Source organism: Cynocephalus volans, chromosome 3 (assembly GCF_027409185.1).
Source record: "Cynocephalus volans isolate mCynVol1 chromosome 3, mCynVol1.pri, whole genome shotgun sequence".
Classification (NCBI taxonomy): domain Eukaryota; kingdom Metazoa; phylum Chordata; class Mammalia; order Dermoptera; family Cynocephalidae; genus Cynocephalus; species Cynocephalus volans.
In genome coordinates this window covers 59,653,011-59,670,626 of record NC_084462.1, presented here as the reverse complement: position 1 = coordinate 59,670,626, position 17,616 = coordinate 59,653,011, and positions in this window count along the sequence as shown.

The following is a 17,616-nucleotide window of genomic DNA, read 5'->3' as shown; positions in this document are numbered from 1 at the left end:
ATAATTTGAATTCTATTTTTTGCCACATGTGCATGGGTCTTCCACATGGACACAAATTAATAAGTGAGTCAGGTTTAGGAGTTTGTCTATTAGTCATGAAGAGTATTTTGCATGGTCATGTATCACTAATATCCACTCGGTGAGCAGCATTTGTTTAAAACTTGGCATGGTGCTGTAAAATCAAAGACGCAGTCATGAGCAACTTAAAGTGTGGGGAAACGACAAACTATGTATACTACGGTGGTCCCTGACATTGTAATGGAGCTGAAAATTCCTATTGCCCAGTGACATCATAGTCATCGTAATGTCATAGTGCAATGCATTGCTCATGTGTTTGTAGTGATGCTGGTGTAAACAAGCCTACTGCAAGCCAGTCATATAAAAGTATAGCACATACAATTATATATGGCACATAACACTTGGTCATGATAATAAATGACTATGTTACTTGATGGAGTTTGGATGTGTTGTCCCCTCCAAAACTCATGTGGAAATTTGATCCCCAATGTAGCAGTGTTGGCAACTGATTGAGTCATGGGGGTGGATCCCTCATGAATGGATTAATGCTCTCCCTGGGGGAGGGAGGATTAATGAGTGAGTTCTCACTCTATTAGTTCCTGCAAGAGCTTGTTGTTTATAGGACCCTGGCATCTCTTGCTTCCTCTCTCTTGCTTCCTGTCGCCATGTAATCTGCTTGTACCCACTGGCTGCCTGCCGCTTTTCGCCATAAGTAAAAGCAGCCTGAGGCCCGTGCCAGATGCAGCTGTCCCAGAATCGTAAGTCAAATAAACCTCTTTCCTTTATAAATTACCCAGTCTCAGGTGTTTCTGTTATAGCAACACAAAACGGACTAAAACATTACTGGTGTATGTATTACTATACTATATTATTTATCATTATCTTAGTGTGTACTCCTTCTACTTCTATATAAAATTTTTTTACTTTAAAACAGTGCCGTGTTACACCAGCAGCAGCCTCAGACATCTCCTGTTTACTACATCTCTTAATTGCATCATGTGCTTGATTTAATCTCACATTTTGTTCATCATGGCCCCTAAGGATAAAAAAATCCATCCCGTTGAATAATTGACCTGGAAACAAAATTAAAAGTGATTGAGGACTACAGAGGTGGAAAATCAGTGATGGTGATTACTCACCAGTCAGACATGTCCCATTCCACCACAGCTGTGATCTTGAAGAACCAGAACAACAGGACAGCAGCTGTTAAAGGATCTGCTTCTCTGAAGGCAACAAGACTAACCTAAATTCAACAAGAGCCTATATCAGGTATAGTGAAACTTCTCATGACCTGGATTGGAGACTAGACACAGAAGTGTAGCCATCTCAGCACCACAACGATCATGGCCAAAGGAAAAGTTTGTTTGCAATGTTGAAAGAAAAGGCTGGATCCAAGTGCATGTTGAATTTACTGCTATCTCTGGGTGGCTTAAAGGATCAAGAATTGTTATGCACTACATAATGTGAAAGTGAGTGGTGAGTTTGTAGATGCTGATGTGAATGCAGCTGAAGAATTTTTGGAAACTCTAGATAAGCTGATTGTGGAGGAAAATTACTTACTAGAGTAAATCTTTAATATGGATGAAAGCTCCCTATTCTGGAAACAGATGGCTGAAAGGACTTTCATCGATAAGGAGGCCAAGTCAATGCCAAGTTTCAAGGCTTTTAAGGACAGGATAGCAGTCTTGCTTGGGGGCAATGCTGCAGGCAACAAATCATAATCTGGCACAGTGAGAATCCCAGGGCCTTCAAGCATATCAGTATGCACACACTGCCAGTGTCCTATGGGAGCAAAAAGAAGTCATAGATGACCCAGTTCCTCTTCCAGGGTATCCTCCTGAATTGCTATGCCAGTGAAATGGAGAAGTATTCTTTGGAGAATAGCATACTTTTCAAGATTTTAATCAATGTTGATAATGCTCCTGCACTCCTCCTTTTATTGGTAATCATCATCCCAATATCAAAGTGGTATTTCTCCTTCCAAATACCACCTCTTCAATCCAACCAATGGATCAAGGAGTTATAGCAGGTTTGAAGGCCTATGACCTGAGGAGGACCTTTTCCCAGGCTATTGCTGCAACTGAGGAAGACACGGAGAAGCCACTGGTGCAACTCTGGAAAAGTTACATCTATGACTGAATCAAGATCCTTGCTTGGGGAGGCATCACCAAGGGGTGGATGAATGACATCCAGAAGGAGACACTCAAGAGATTTGTCCAAGACTTCAAAGAATGTGCTGAGGTTGAAAAAGTTGCAAAAACCAAAAACACTGTGCCACATGTGCACAGGTCTTATATATGGACACAAATGAAATGAAATGGCAAGCAACTTTAACCTAGATGTGGATGAGGAGCTCCTAGAGATGGTTCCTGAGAAACTGACTAATGAAAATATGCACCCCAACACTGAAAGGTTTTCACTGATAGACAGGAATGTCAATGGTGCATTAACTGCTTACAAACAAATCTATGATTAGAAAAATGAAACAAACCAAGAAAGTCATCATAGACATATTTCTGAGAAAAGCAACACGTTTGTTGGTAATCATCATCCCAATATCAAATTTTCTCCCTCCAAATATCATCTCTTTGATCCAACCAATGGATCAAGGAGATATAGCAGCTTTCAAGGCCTATATCTGAGGAGGACCTCAGGTAGTGGGTGAAGAAGAGCTTCAGGAGGTGTTCCAGAGGAAGGCATTGCTGTCATGGAAGATGATAGCTCCATGCCTGTCGTTGCCCCTGAAGACCTTTCAGTGGGACAAATGTGGAGGTGGAAGACAGTGATATTGATGATCCTGACCCTGGGTAGGCCTAGGCTAATGTGTGTGTTTGTGTTTTACTTTTTAACAAAAAAGTTTAAAAAGTAAAAAAAATAAAAAATAAGAATTTAAAAAATAGAAAATCCTATAGAATAAGTGTAAAGAAAAAAAATAGTTTTGTAGCTGTACAATACAGTTGTGTTTTAAGCTAAGTGTTATTACGAGTCAAAAAAATTTTAAAAACTAAAAAGTTTATAAAGTAAAAAAGTTACAGTAAGTTAAGGTTAATTTGTTATTGAAGAAAGAAAAAAACCTTTATAAACTTAGTGTAGCCTAATTATACAGTGGTGGGGGTTTTTCGTATTTTTTTTTATTGAATCATAATTGGTTATACATATTTTGGGGGTTCAATGTTGACTTATGTTGATCAAATCAATATTATTAGCATATACATTATTACAAATCATACTTATTCTTTATGCCCCTTGTCCAATCTCTCCCCCACCCCCTCTCCCTCCACCTCACACCACTGATAACCCTAGATTTCTTCTCTCCTTCCGAAAGAGTAACAGTCATTCTGTTGATTTGTTGCCTAGATGATCTGTCCAATGCTGAGAGAGGTGTGATCAGGTCCCCCATGATTATTGTAGTATAGATGCTTCTTCTATTACTTTGGAATGGGCTTTGTGGAGACAGACATCCTCTTCTTTACTTTGGTCTGTGCTGGTGACTCTCCTTGTGTCAATGCACTTGAGTGGCTGGCAGGCCATCTGCATGGTGGTTGTGGCATCTAGCCACTTTTGTAGCAGCCGTGTCTATTATGGTGGATGTGGTAGGCCACCCACATGGAAGTGATGTTTTTGGTGTGCTCCTTGCCTAGATGCAGGAGGAGGGGATGGTCCCCAGCTCCATCTGTTTTTACATTCTACGATGTTGTTGTGGAGCATTTGGGTGGGAGAGGGAGAGGGGAAGGGGAAGGAGGGGGGCATGGTTGAGGCTCATGGCACCCACCTCATTCTTGCAGGGGAGACCAGGGGGCTTCCAGTGGTGGCTGCATCATTGCTGGGCTGGATGCAGATGTCAGGGCGGTGTGGCCAAAGCCCTCAGCCCTCTCACTGCCCTGGTTCGAGAGCCTGGGATGTTTTCTGCAGGGGCTCGGTAGTTGTCACTGGGCTGGTTGTGGGTGTTGGGGGGCATGACCTAGGCCCCGGTACCTCCCCACTCCCTGGCTTGGGGGCTTAGGAGGCTTCCAGTCCTTCTAGGTTTTATAGGTGTCCTTTGGTGAAGTGGGACCTTTACTAGTTAATATTGAACTTTGTCTCTGGTCTGTGGGTATTTTGTTTTTTCTTTCAGTTCTGTGTTGGATTATTTGCTGTTCCCACCACTTAAACTCTTGCACTGGAACTAATTTGTTGTCCTCTGCTTACTTCTAAAATGGGGGAACTTCCTGTGGGGACCAGCACTTGAGCCCCATGGTTGAGCTAAATTGCTGTTTTGCTGCTGATTCTCTGGGGAAGGCTTTTTGTGCATAACCTTGTATGTACTTCTTGGACTTGTGAGGTCCAGTACACCTGGGTTGTGTGGAAACTCTGGTCTGGACCTGAGTCTTTTCATCAAACTGCACCCCCTGCAGTTCCATATTCCTGACCAGTCTCCACTGAGTGGTCCTGCACTGACTGGGGGGCAGATCAACTGTCCTTGCTGTGCCCCAGTGTTCCCCTGGTGGGCCCGTATCCCCCACCCCCACACTCCAATCACTTCCCATAGGACAGGCCATGCGCCAGTCCCTTGCGATGACTCACCAGCCTCTGAGTGGCTCCTTTTTTTCAGTTGATGTGGCCCCTCATTCATATGTGGGTCCACAGGAACCCTGTTAGTGGTCTTGCTGGCCTGGGGGCCACCAAGGCCCTCTTCTCCCCTGCAGCCTCCAAGCAACTTCATCTGAGGGGCACAGCTGTAGCTTTTGCCAGCTCCTGCTCTGTGTGCTCATGAGGGTCAGTCTTGAAGTGGCCGGGGCTCTAAATGGTAGAATGGTTCCTTCTTTCTCTCATGGTGGCTTCTCCCACCTTCATGCATTCTATAGGTCTCTCCTCCTCTTTCCTTGAGCTCTAGAGGCCCCAACTTGGCTGTCATTGCTTTTTAATAGTTGTAAATTGATTGATTTGTGGGAGAGAGTGTCGCTGGGGACTGTCTATTCTGCCATCTTGACCGGAAGCCTAAGTGTACAGCGCTTATCAAGTCTACAGCAGTGTACAGTGATGTCCTCGGCCTTCACAGTCACTCACCATTCACTGGCTCACCCAGCAACTTCCAGTCCTGCAAGCTCCATTCATGGTAAGTACCCTTTACAGGGATACCATTTTTTATCTTTTATACCATATTTTTTACTGTACCTTTTATATGTTTTGATATACAAATACTTACCAATGTGTTACAATTGCTTACAGTATTCAGTACAGTAACATGCTGTTCAGGTTTGTAGCCTGGGAGCAATAGGCTGTACCATACAGCCTAGGTGTGTAGTAGGCTCTACCGTCTAGGTTCTTGTAAGGGCACTCTCTGACGTTGCTCAATGACAAAATCACCTAATGACGTATTTCTCAGAATGTATCCCCTTCATTAAGCAATGCATGACTGTGTTTACTAGAATATTTTTTAAATATTACCTTTACTATTTAGTTTATTTACAATGTCAGAAGAATGCCTTACATCACAGTGATATTTAAAAACAGAGGCTCTGGAATCCAAAAGACAAAAATGTGCTTTCAATTGAATACAGTTAATTTGAGAATAAATATTTAACTGCCCCCTTTCCAAACTCACTGTTATAACAACAACGAAAGATATTGGGTAAAGTTTTCTTTGAGTGCTAGAAAATGTAAAAGAAAAGAGAAAAAACTAAAATATGTAAACAACACTCATGCACCTTCCTAAAGAAAAACTAATTCTTATAAAAGTACCCCAGTTGACAGAGAAATGTACAAAGATAAAGAATGCCAACATGAGGAAGATATTGTTCAAAAGCAAAGGTGATGATCAAATAAGTCAGAGCAATTGAGAACTGGTATTTAAGTAATTATGAATACATTGATAAAACTTAATGCAGGTATCAACGAGCATTCTTTAAAAAAAGGTTCAACACGCATTTAATATTTATTTGATTTACATTATTTAATTATTTAACCTAATATTAATAATCAATAAGTATATTGGGTAATACAAAGTTTTAGATATTCCTACATACACCAAACAAACAAAACAAAAAGCAAAGAGCAGGGATGAAGTTAATGCATGATAAATTTCTCCCCACATGGAGCAAATAAATACATCTGTTTTCCTACTTGCCTTTGATAAAAAGATATCTGTTCAACATATTTTTATCTTAAAGTAACCAGAGTAGAATAAAAGAAATTGTATGTATATTTTCAAGAATACTAGGAGAAAAGAAGATCAATAAAATCCGAACAAAAGACTAGTGTAAAAGGTAGGGAAAGCAATAGAGAGAAAAACATCAGGAAGCGAAAATATAAAGTGCAAAATAATTTAAATCAGGCATATCTGTTTCCACAATAAATATAAATTTATTAAGCTTCTCAATTAAAGAGGCACAGTCTCTAGGATTGAGTCAATAATAAAATTCAACTTTGCTGTTTGGAAGAGACATATCTTATTTAGAACAACACACTTAGGATAAAAAAAAATAAAAAGAAGAGTAAAGAGGTATTAAGCAAAATAAAATAAGAACAGAAATATTATTATCAGACTAAGAGCAATTCTTATTTTTTTGTAAAAAGAAAATACACATATTTATATAGAATATATAAAGCACAAAAATTAGTAGTTTTATATTTGCTCTCCTCAAGAGTGGGGGAAGAGGGGATGGTTCTCACCTCCAGCCAGCTCTCCCATGCCCCACAAGACTACATACAATCCCATATACAAATAGATAAATAGCCCCCACCTTCCCACGCTGACCCTAAGCTCCCCCAGCCCCATATCATCATCCCTTCCCACCAGGCCAGCAGCAGTCTGGTGACTGAGGGAAAGTGGGAGCTCCAGGTCACACCCTGCCTCACTGGGGAGGGGCAGACCACTCAGGGATAGCCCCCACCCTACTCCCTATTCATCCCATCCAGGGGCTGGAGGGCAAATGGGCTCATGATGGTGTTGGGAAAACAGGAGGGAGGTATCCTCATCCTAGGTTTAGCACACCCCTCCTGCCCCCATGTCCAGATGCAGAAGTCCTAGGACAACTAGGGGCCAGTCATCCCCAATCTTAATTATCATCTGCCTTAACCACCATCCCCTGCCCATATTTAAAAACAGAGATGGACTTTTTGTTGTTTTTTTTTTCATTCCTCCTCCTACCTGCTTCTGCCCACTCAGAAGAGGGCAGTGAGGTGGGGGCGAGGGTTGGGGGTGTAGGGGTCTTGGAGAGGGTCTCACATCTCAAAACAGCAAAAAATCCAACACTTAAATGAGGTAGGTGTCGGTAAGGCTAAGAAAAATTCTAAGCAAGTGATATTTTATAATGTTAAAAGAAAATCAACAATGAATGCATAACAAGTAAGAAAAATTATGCTTTGTATAATTATCACAAAATTTATAAAGCCAATCTACTAGCAACTGAAGGAAAAGTTGACAGAACCAAAATCACAGTGGAAGAGTTTAACACACATCTCTTGTGTTTGAAAGATAAAGTTGATCAAAATTACATGATAATATAGAATATTCTGATACTCAAACCAATAAACTTTAGTAGCCACGAATTTTTTAACTTTGCAATTCAAACGCAGAATACATACTCTTCTCAAATATTTCTAGAATATTTACAAGAATTAATTTTATGTCAGAGCACAAAAACAATAATTTCAAAAAAAATAGAAACAGTACACATTACATCCTTTTATAACAATTCAGAAAATGCCCTTTTGAACAAAAATTGGGAACAAAAGCTTACCCAAAGAAATTAAAATATTTGAAAATTCAAACATACTTTTAAAAATAACACTGATATGAAAAAAAGAAATAATGGTCCCCACTTTGAAACAAACCTTTTTATAATTCACACAAAGTCACCTTATGTGCTGGTGGCAGCCTGGCTGTGGTCTGTGGGATGTGTGTGCCCTCTCCTCTGAGCATCCCATCGCTATCAGGGGTTTCTGTTATCCCCGCCCTGCCTGTCAGGGAGGGACTTGGGGTCCTGCAGCGAGAAATCAAAGTACGTGTTCTCTTCTCAACACCTACCAAAACTCACTTTGACATTTTCTCACTCTCCCAGTTCAGAGTTTATTTTTAAAGCTTGGCTATTTATGCGTTCTTTCAAAACTCTTGTTTGACCCCAACCTGACAGCAACCTTTTTCTTTTCTCTTTTTCTGTATTATCCCTTTCCTAAGGATGCAGGCTTTAAATATCCTCACCACAGATGAGCTGAATCCAGAAAAGGCAAGATAAAAAGAAATTTAAGAGAATATTTATATAAAATGATAATATAAAATACAATTTTTGTTCTGCAACGTTAGTATTGATTTAAAAAAACAATTTAATATATCACACACGAACACTAGGTCAATCTCACTTAACAATATGGATGTAAATATATCATATTATATATTCTATATTATGTTATCAAATATAATCCAGAAGCATATATTGATATATATAATCCAGATAAAATGTATTAATAAATATAATTCACAGACATATACAAAGAATTACAGGATTTGCCACAACCTGGCAAAATGTTGATGTTGAAGCTAGGTATAGGGTTTATTACATTCTTTTCTCTATTTTTTGCTTATTTTCTAAAATTTCCATAATAAAATAACATCTAAATAAACTTCCATACCATGTTAAGGTAAAGTTTATTTCATTACATTCAAAAATGGTTTACTATTAGGAAATCTCTTTTTATAGTTCATCATATCAAAGGGAGGAAAAGATATTTGGAAATATTAAACATCCATTCCTGAAAAAGCTCTGAGTTAACTAGGGAAAAAAGTGGTATTTTCTTAAAATGATAAAAATATTTCAAGCCAGCAGACATCATCATATTTACAAGTAGGGGCAAGCACTTCTAGAGGACTTTTTAGGTGTCAGTTTCTATTCAAGTATTTTACACATATAAATTAGTTTTTCCAACAAATTCATGAGGAACTGTTATTATCCCCACTTTACAGATGATGGACCCAAGAACAGAGAAGTTAAGTACCTTGCTCAAGCTCACACAGCTAATCAGTAGAGAGGGTAGGATTAAGACACAGGTACTTTGGCTCCAGAGTCTCTCTCTCAACTATTGTGCCATGCATGGCACCTGTCTACCTTGTGCTCACCTATGGTGAAACTCCAGAAAACGTATCATAGCAACAAGACCACATCTAGGTTATCCACAATCATCACACCTGTTCGATATTGTTCTGAAAGCTCTAATAATTAGGTAACACAAGAAAAAAGAAAGAAAAAAGAAAAGAAATGTATAAATATTATAAAGAAGCTGACCAAATTACCATTATTTGAAAATGAAAAGCAATTTCCTTGGTAAACTCAGGATAATAAGTCAGAAAATTATCAGAACAAATTAGCAAATATGAAATAAATGCCACATGAAAGAAAGTTTTCCTATATTCCAGAAATATTTAGATAGAAAGCATCATGAAAAATAGATTATCTTTGGAATGGTAAGGAAAAAATCTAAAATGCCTAGATAAATGTAATAGTACATGTGCTGTGCATAAATGAAGGAAACCAGACTTTTATTAAATAACATAAAATATGACTTGAAAAAATTAAGATATACCATGTTCTTAGAGGCAAAGTTTCCTTATCACAAAGATCTCCATTTTTCAAAATTAATTTATGAAGGTGATACAATTCTGACTAAAATCCCAATGCTATGGACTGAATTGTGTCTCCCCACTCCCAAATCTGTATGTTGAAGCCCTAACCCTCAATGTGTCTATATTCAGGGACAGAGCTTTTAGGAGGTAATTAAGGTTAAATGAGGTCATAAGGGTGGGGCCCTAATAAGATAAGACTGTGGCCTTATAAGAATGGGAAGAAAGATTCTCTCATGTGAGGACAAAGTGAGAAGGTGGCTGTCTGCAAGCCAGGAAAAGAGCCCTTACCAGAAGCCAACCATGTTGACACCCTGATCTTAGACTTCCAGCCTCCAAAACTGTGAGAAATAAGTTTCTGTTAAGCCAGCCAGTCTATGGTATTTTGTTATGGCAGCCTACAATGACTAATACCCCAAATAAGGGGTTTTTTGGTAAATATTTAACAAAATTGTTCTTAAGTTCATCCAAAAGACTAAAATTTTAAGAGTTATATTCTAGAAAATCATCATTTGGTAACTCTCATGGTAATAATTGATTCAGGCAAGAATCATCAATGGATGTTAAAACTAGCAGTTGAAAGTTTGATGAGTAATGGGATGATATTTATAGAATTTCAAAGGATTTCCCCACATGATACTTATTAATTACAAAGAGAAAATAATAACTTAGTAGTAGAAAACCTTGGCAGATACCAATCTTCACTAAATTATCCAAGTTAACATTACTAGTAATAGGACAAAAGATTTTAGTGCCTCCCAATAAGATGCACTGAGAAGAACACAGCAAACTTCTGTGATAGCTCTGCCCAAAACTGTGTAATCTGAGTCTAATCATGGGGAAACTTCTAACAAATACAAACTGAGGGACGTTCTGCAAAATAACTGACCTGCATCTTTCAAAAAAAGTCAAGTTTATGAAAGACAGAGAAAGACTGAGGAATTGTCCAAAAAGTAAAAGAGACCGAAAGATATGACATCTGAAAGCAACGTATCATCTGAGATTTTCTTTTGCTGCAAAAGACATTACTGGGACAATCAGTAAAATTTGAAATAAATCTATAGATTAGCTAATAGTGTTTTATCAGTGTTGCCTTTCTGATGTTGGTTACATAAGAGATTGTCCTTGTTTTGGGGGAACAATACCCTGAAGTACTCAAGGACAAAGGGACTTTTATGTTTGTACCTTGCTCTCACATACTTAAGGGGAAAAAAATATGTATGTGTGTGTGTGTGTGTGTATTCATATTATCTTTTAATTCTATATTTCCATGAACTTTCTAAAGTATCCTCTTACATATATACATATATATATAAATGTGTCTGAAAGAGAGTAATAAAGTAAATGTGGTAAAATGTTAAAACATGGGGAATTTGGTGAAGGATACACAGAATTTTTTGGTACTATTCTTGCAACTTTCCATAAATCTGAATTTATGTCAAAACACAAAATTTAAAATAAGGGTTGCATCCCAAGGATAGCTTTAGCTTCAGTTTTCAGGGGGATACATCACTATTGTCCTGATTCTCATATAAAAAGTACATTTAGAATCAAAAACTTTTATAAACGCATGTGTGCACACATACCTACAAACTTGGATATGTACAAACATGTATAATATCTGCATTATGAAAAAATAAAACAAGCAGAAGAAAACACAAAGTAGAGAGTAAGATCCATTAAAACATCCTCCTGTGTTTCCGTTCTTGAGGCCAAGTGAGTCGAGACATCTTCAGACACCTGGTAGCACAGTAAGTATCCTCTTTGCAGGTTTAGTTCTTACGGGGAGAGGTCACAGGTGAGGAAGGGATTAAAAAACGTACTTCATGAAGGTTGAAACCTAAGTTTTACAAAATAGCAGCAGATATCATCAAAGAGTGCAGACTTGGCAAAATGATCTCATTTGTACAGAAATTCTACCTGAGGCATTGTTAAATCCCTTCTGAAGATACAACTACCTGAGAGGAAACAAAAACACTCCTCCTATTTTGAGAAAACTGTCAAACAACACGTTTCCTTTCATTGTCAGTTAAAAATCCTGCTCAATCCAGATCTTATGAGAGAGGCTAACAAGAACCCTGTGCCTTGCTTGAATGTATCCCCCTAAACGTATGGAGTCCAGGGCAAAGAAGGCAGATGCTCTCTAAGCTATTCCATAAGCCGTAAAAGAATGCTCAGGTCCCCTCAGTCCCACATAGTCATGGCTATGACATTAGATTTCACTGCCTATTAGTCCTTCACTGCCAGCTGCAGTGAAACCAGCCACACTCTGCTTCTACAAGAGACAAGCAAAATCTGTTCCTTTGGTTTGGGTTGATACCAGCACTGGAAACCAGCAGGCATCACACCTGCAGCTAAGTCCTAACACGGGGAGGGAGAGCCTGCACGTGCAAACCCGACCAGCTCCAGTGCCTGCTGGGGAAACCAGGCTGAACTTCATTACAAATCACCCAGTGCCCCGCTTAGGGTGGGAGGCTCAGGTCAGGGCCCAGGCCTTGTTCTTCAGAGCAGTAGGATGTTATTGTAACTGAGTCTCCCCAAAAACGTAGAGTCTGAGTCAAAGGATAGAGTCCACGTAATCTATCTTGAACATGATCCAGAAACAAGAGTAAGGAACCGGGGAGAAAATTCCAATCAAAGCGTACTTACCAAGCTGGTGACTGCTGTGGGTGACCTGAGCACAGTTGTTCTGGGGCCCTCTGAGGAGCTGCACAGAATGTCATTCAGAATCTGCTTGAGGTTTTAACCCTGAGCACCCAACCCACTGTGCAAGGGTTCTTCGGGAGGTGTTAACTCCTTCATTCTTCCAGAGGGGTGGGCAGACTCCAGCAGGTGTCCTATGATGCCCAGCATGACATCCACAGGGCCTCTGAAGGGAGGAGCCATGACCTTTACCTGACTGTGGGTTTGCTGCAGGGACAGGAACAAAATGGTGAGCTGAAGGTGTAGGGGGAAAGGATATAAAAGATAGACCCATTTACCACCTGTATGAGCTGGGCAAATAATTCAACCTCTCTGAACCTCACTTTCTTCTTCTATAAAATTGGAGTAACAGTAGTTACTTCAGAGCATTTTATAGGATTAAATAGTTAATGTATGTAAAATGTTTGGCACATAGTAGGTACCTAACAATATTAGTCCTTCTCCTGCATTCTACCTAGGAAGAAAGAAGAGTATCTCCAAGTGCCTCAAGACATTAAGAGAGAGCCAGGTGTTGGAAGAGGAAAGAAATTAGTAGAAGCCTAGAGGAACATAATTAAATATTTAAACCCACACAAAGCTGCAAGAGCATCACAGGCCTCCATCATGGCTTGCTGAGATCTGGCAATGAGGGGCAGATATGACAGGAGCTGGCCAAGCACACAGCCCAGCATCCAGACCCTCCTCCCCATGATGTGAGTACCGTGGTCACCCAGTTCTCTTGTCTGCCTGCCCCACTCCTGATCACTTGCTCCTGGGGACCTCCCATTTGCTGCTTTGTTTTGTCTGGCTTGCTCTATTTCCTTTTTAATCAGATGGCACCTAGTCCAGAACTTTCAGCTACCAATGAGGTCGTGGTTGTGGATCATGAGTATGACTACTGGAACTGGAGTGGCATCATTATACAAATAGGAGAAACTGAGGCCCCGAAAGGGGCAGGGGCTAGCCGGAGGTCCTGGAGACAGTAAGTAGTGAACCCAGCAATGGAACATAGACATCTTGATTTCCAGACTCTCCTCAGGACACCTGGCACTTTGAAGGACAAAGTCGATGCCTCCCAGATGATAAGGGTAGAAACAGAAAAAACGTTTGTCAGGAGAATGACAGCAGGCATTCCTCTGGCATAGCCTCTGATTTGAGGGTTAATTGACCTATGGAGAGAGGCAGACTCATGTTTCATACCTATGCATCCATACCCTATATATGGCTGTCCAATATAACATGCCATTGGGCAGGGGCACTGTTATTCATCATTATTCTCTTACAGTGAATGCAGCATCAAGTGTAATGCTGTCAGATGCTCAAATATAATGGTTGAAATATATTGAGCTTCCTGTTTCAGTGTTAGAGAATGTCTTCTGGCTAAGTCAAATTAACTTCAGATCAACAAGTCCCTTCCTCTTTTAAAAGAACAGAGAGAGACTCAAAATAAAAAGATGAACAGCAAAAGCAGAAAAAGATAGAAATGGCTAAGACTACAAGGTAGATACTTTATTCGTCATGTGTTTATTTAACACTGCAGTGGAACAGCATTACTCAAGGTGTGGTCCACAAACCAGCAGCATCAGCTTTCCTGAGAACTTGTTAAAAATGCACATTCCAAGACCTCACTTCAGATTGCCTGAATTCCGATCTCCCAGGGCTAGGACCAGGAAACTGTATCTTAACAGTTCTCCAAGAGTTTCTTATGCTCGCTAAAGTTTGAGACCTGCAGAGAAGGACATGAAGCAGTGCAGAAAGAACTCTACAGAAAATTACCCAAACAAAAGGAAGGGTCCACCTGAGATGAGAGTATGACAGCAAAAAGGATTAGCTCAGATCTTCATCACAATTGTCCTTCTGTGTACTTAGAAGCCCGGAAATGGGCATAGACATCCCCTCCTCTGTATCTCCACCCCAAAAAATAGATAAAAACAGAAGAGTGGGTAATTGCCATGCCTTGCAAATTCCCTTTTATGGTGGGCTTTTTAAAAATTGGTAGTTATGTTTGCTCAATCATTTGCAGTTATGTATTTTGAAAGGAGCTTGATCTGGCCATTTCTGTAAGCAGAATGTTAAAGGCAGCAAATGTGGATGTGCTGATACAATCGCAGTCAAGGGACCCAGCATGGTTGTCATTGTACCAAACTGCCCAGCAAATCATCAGCAAATTGCTAACTTCAGAGGCAGGTGGAGGATGCAATGGATACATCGATAAATCATGAAGCCTGTTTGTACCAAGTGAGAAACTCAGTCAATACTAAGTCTCTAAAATGGTCTTTAATTCTGTCAAAAAGAATAGGCATGGTTAATTGCATTTCCAATTCACGTCATTGTTACAATTTTCCAGTTATACAGCACTATTCTTTAGCATAAAAATAACCATTGGAAAGCCTCCAGGTTTTAAAAATATCAGCCCTCTATGGGTGAACTGATGGGATGATCACAAAAGGTAACTCAGAGGCAAAACAGGATTCTGTTCGTGTGGAAGAGGAAAGCAGAGGCAACCTGAACTTGTGGATAATGGTGGTCCGGTGGTCACTCTCAGTGGTATGATTCTTTTGTTGTACTTTGCAGTGAATCAGGATGGCGTTAATCAAATTTTCAAAAGCTTTGATGAAACCTTTGCTTCTCCAATGATGTATAGCTGTTATGAAATTCCAACTGTTGATGATTTTGCAGAAAACGAATTATTCAGCCTTTCTAAGAATAAGGGGAGAAGAAAAGGGGTTGGTCCTGCAGTTACAAATCTCAGTGCTTGAATGGTCTCATTTCATCTAAGCTCCTCACTTTTCAAATAAGGATGCGGAGGCTCAGGAAGAGGTGGCGGCTCCCCTAAGTCCCAACAGTGCTAAAGTGGCGGCCATGCCTTCTACCCATCCAGGTGTAGGCTCTCCCATAAGTACCTACATGGTGACACATTTTACATTTGAGATTTTTAATTTCAGGGCCAGAGCACACTGCTGTCTAATTTTTTCAGCATCACCAGCTTCCTACAAGGCAATTTTTCAGATAAATGAATCTAGCCCTTTTTACGTACCAGATTTTGGGGCATGTTGGGGATGAAATATTTCTAAAATAAATTGCTCCCCACCACCATATTCCTAAACCAAATATGAGACACAGTTAGCTAGGCAGAACAATGGCCCCCAGAGACGTCCACATCCTAACATGTCAATATGTTACTTTACATGGCACAAGGAACTTTGCAGGTGTGATTGAGTTAAGGATCTTGAGATGGGGAGATTATCCTGGGTTATCTGGGTGGGGCCCGTGTATCCACAAGGGTTCTCATAAGAGGCATGTAGAAAGAGTCAGAGTCAGAGAAAAGCTTAGATGGCCTGACAATGGAAGCAGAGGTCAGAGTGATGTGGGCCAGAGTGTCTCTAGAAGAAGTTTTGTTTAAACTGAGAATTAAAAGATGAACAGACATTTATTTACCAGGTAAAGAGGAAGGTGCTGGGAAAATTATTAAAGGTGGAGGAAACAGCATGAGCAAAGGCCCAGTTTTTGGAATGTGTGGGACTAATTCAAGGAGGTAAAAGCTGATGGCCAGTATGGCTGAACTGAAAAGAATAAGGAGTCTACAAAAAACGTAGGGGCCAGATCATGCATGGCCTTATAGACCATCTTTATGATGATGAACGTTATGCTAAGGGCAATGGGTTTTAAACAGGAGAGCGTTAATACCAGATTTGCATTTGGACATAATCAGTTTGACACAGTGGTCAAGAACAGATTGAAGAGGGGGCAGGAGCAGAGGTGGGTAAGCCATCAGAAGGGTGATAATGGTGACTCGTTTAAGTCAGGGTGATGGCAGTGGGGATGGAAGTGTGGACACAGATTTGAGCGATCTTTAGATGACATGATCAACAGACCCGTGTGACCGATAGACGGAGAGCGTGGGGGAAAAGGTAGAGTCCAAGATGTCTCTGAGGGGCTTCTGGCTCCAACAACTAAAGGGAGCACTGCCATTTCAACCAGAGGGAGCACTGGAAGAGAACGCGGTTTGGTTGCTCGGAAGGGGGAAGAGATGATAAGGACAGCCAGCTCTGGACATACTGCATTTAAAACCTAATGGTGATGGGTAAACAGATGATGATATATCTTTATAATGGAAAACTCTGAAATATTTATAAAAAAGAAACTATACAAAAAGATATGGAATATCCTCCTGCTATATTGTTAAGTGAAAAAAGCAAATGGAACAGAGTGTAGAGCGTGCTATCATTGGCTTTTTAAAAATTGCATGTGCATATGTGTGTGTGTGCACACACTTGCTCACTTACACAAGCATAGAAACAGAAGACTATAAAATAATCCAGTACCAGGGGTTATCTCTAGAGGACATATTGGATGACTCAAGTAAGAAGATCCCTTTTCACTGTTCAATTTTCTGCTGCTTGAATATTTTAACATGCGTGTGTATTGCCTACTTATTTAAATTGAATTCCAAATAAATACATAAATAGACTTAAAATGCCTACCTTCCTAAAAGAATAGAAGGCATGAGATAATGCCAAACAAAGGCAAACAAAAAAAGAGGGACCATATGAGATAAATTAGAATTCCTGGGGAAAAAAAAAACCTTCAACAGGACAAAGCAGGTTATTTTGTGCTGGAGAACGATACCATGCAGAATGAGTATATGATTACCACGCACCTTTATGTGCCAAGTATCATAAAAGCATACAGAATTTTAAAGCTAAAAATATGAAGATAAATTAACAAAACTAAAATCATAAAAGGAGACAAATATACCTCTTTTAAACAAATATAGAATAAAACAAGAGGAAGTAAAAAACAATAATAAAATCTTATTTATAAAAAATAATAACCTTTATAACTTACAGTCTATTCATTCCTTTCAAATAAATGTGGGACATTTATTTTAAAATTATCTTCTAGAGCAAAATGAAAACTGCAATTAATTCCCAGAAGTCAAAACTGTACAAGATTCATTCTCTTCCATAATGAAGCAAAATTAGCAATTAATATTTGGAAAGCAACCACTTGGAAATTTTTTTAAAAAGACATCTGTGAGAGAAAATCTAAGTTGCAATTACATGTTGTTTGAAAAATAACAACAGCCACACAGTGAAAACATTACATATCAAAACTAGTGTGTGTGGTTAAAATTGTATTCAGAATATCAATATCCTTAAATGTTTTCATTACTTAAATGAAAGAAATAATTTAAACAATGAATTAACTTAGATGGAACTCAAAAAGCTAAATGAAAGCAAGAAAATAAATTCAAGGCAACATTTACTAAATTGTATTTTATGAAATATGAGTGAATCTCCTGGTGTTCATATGCAATA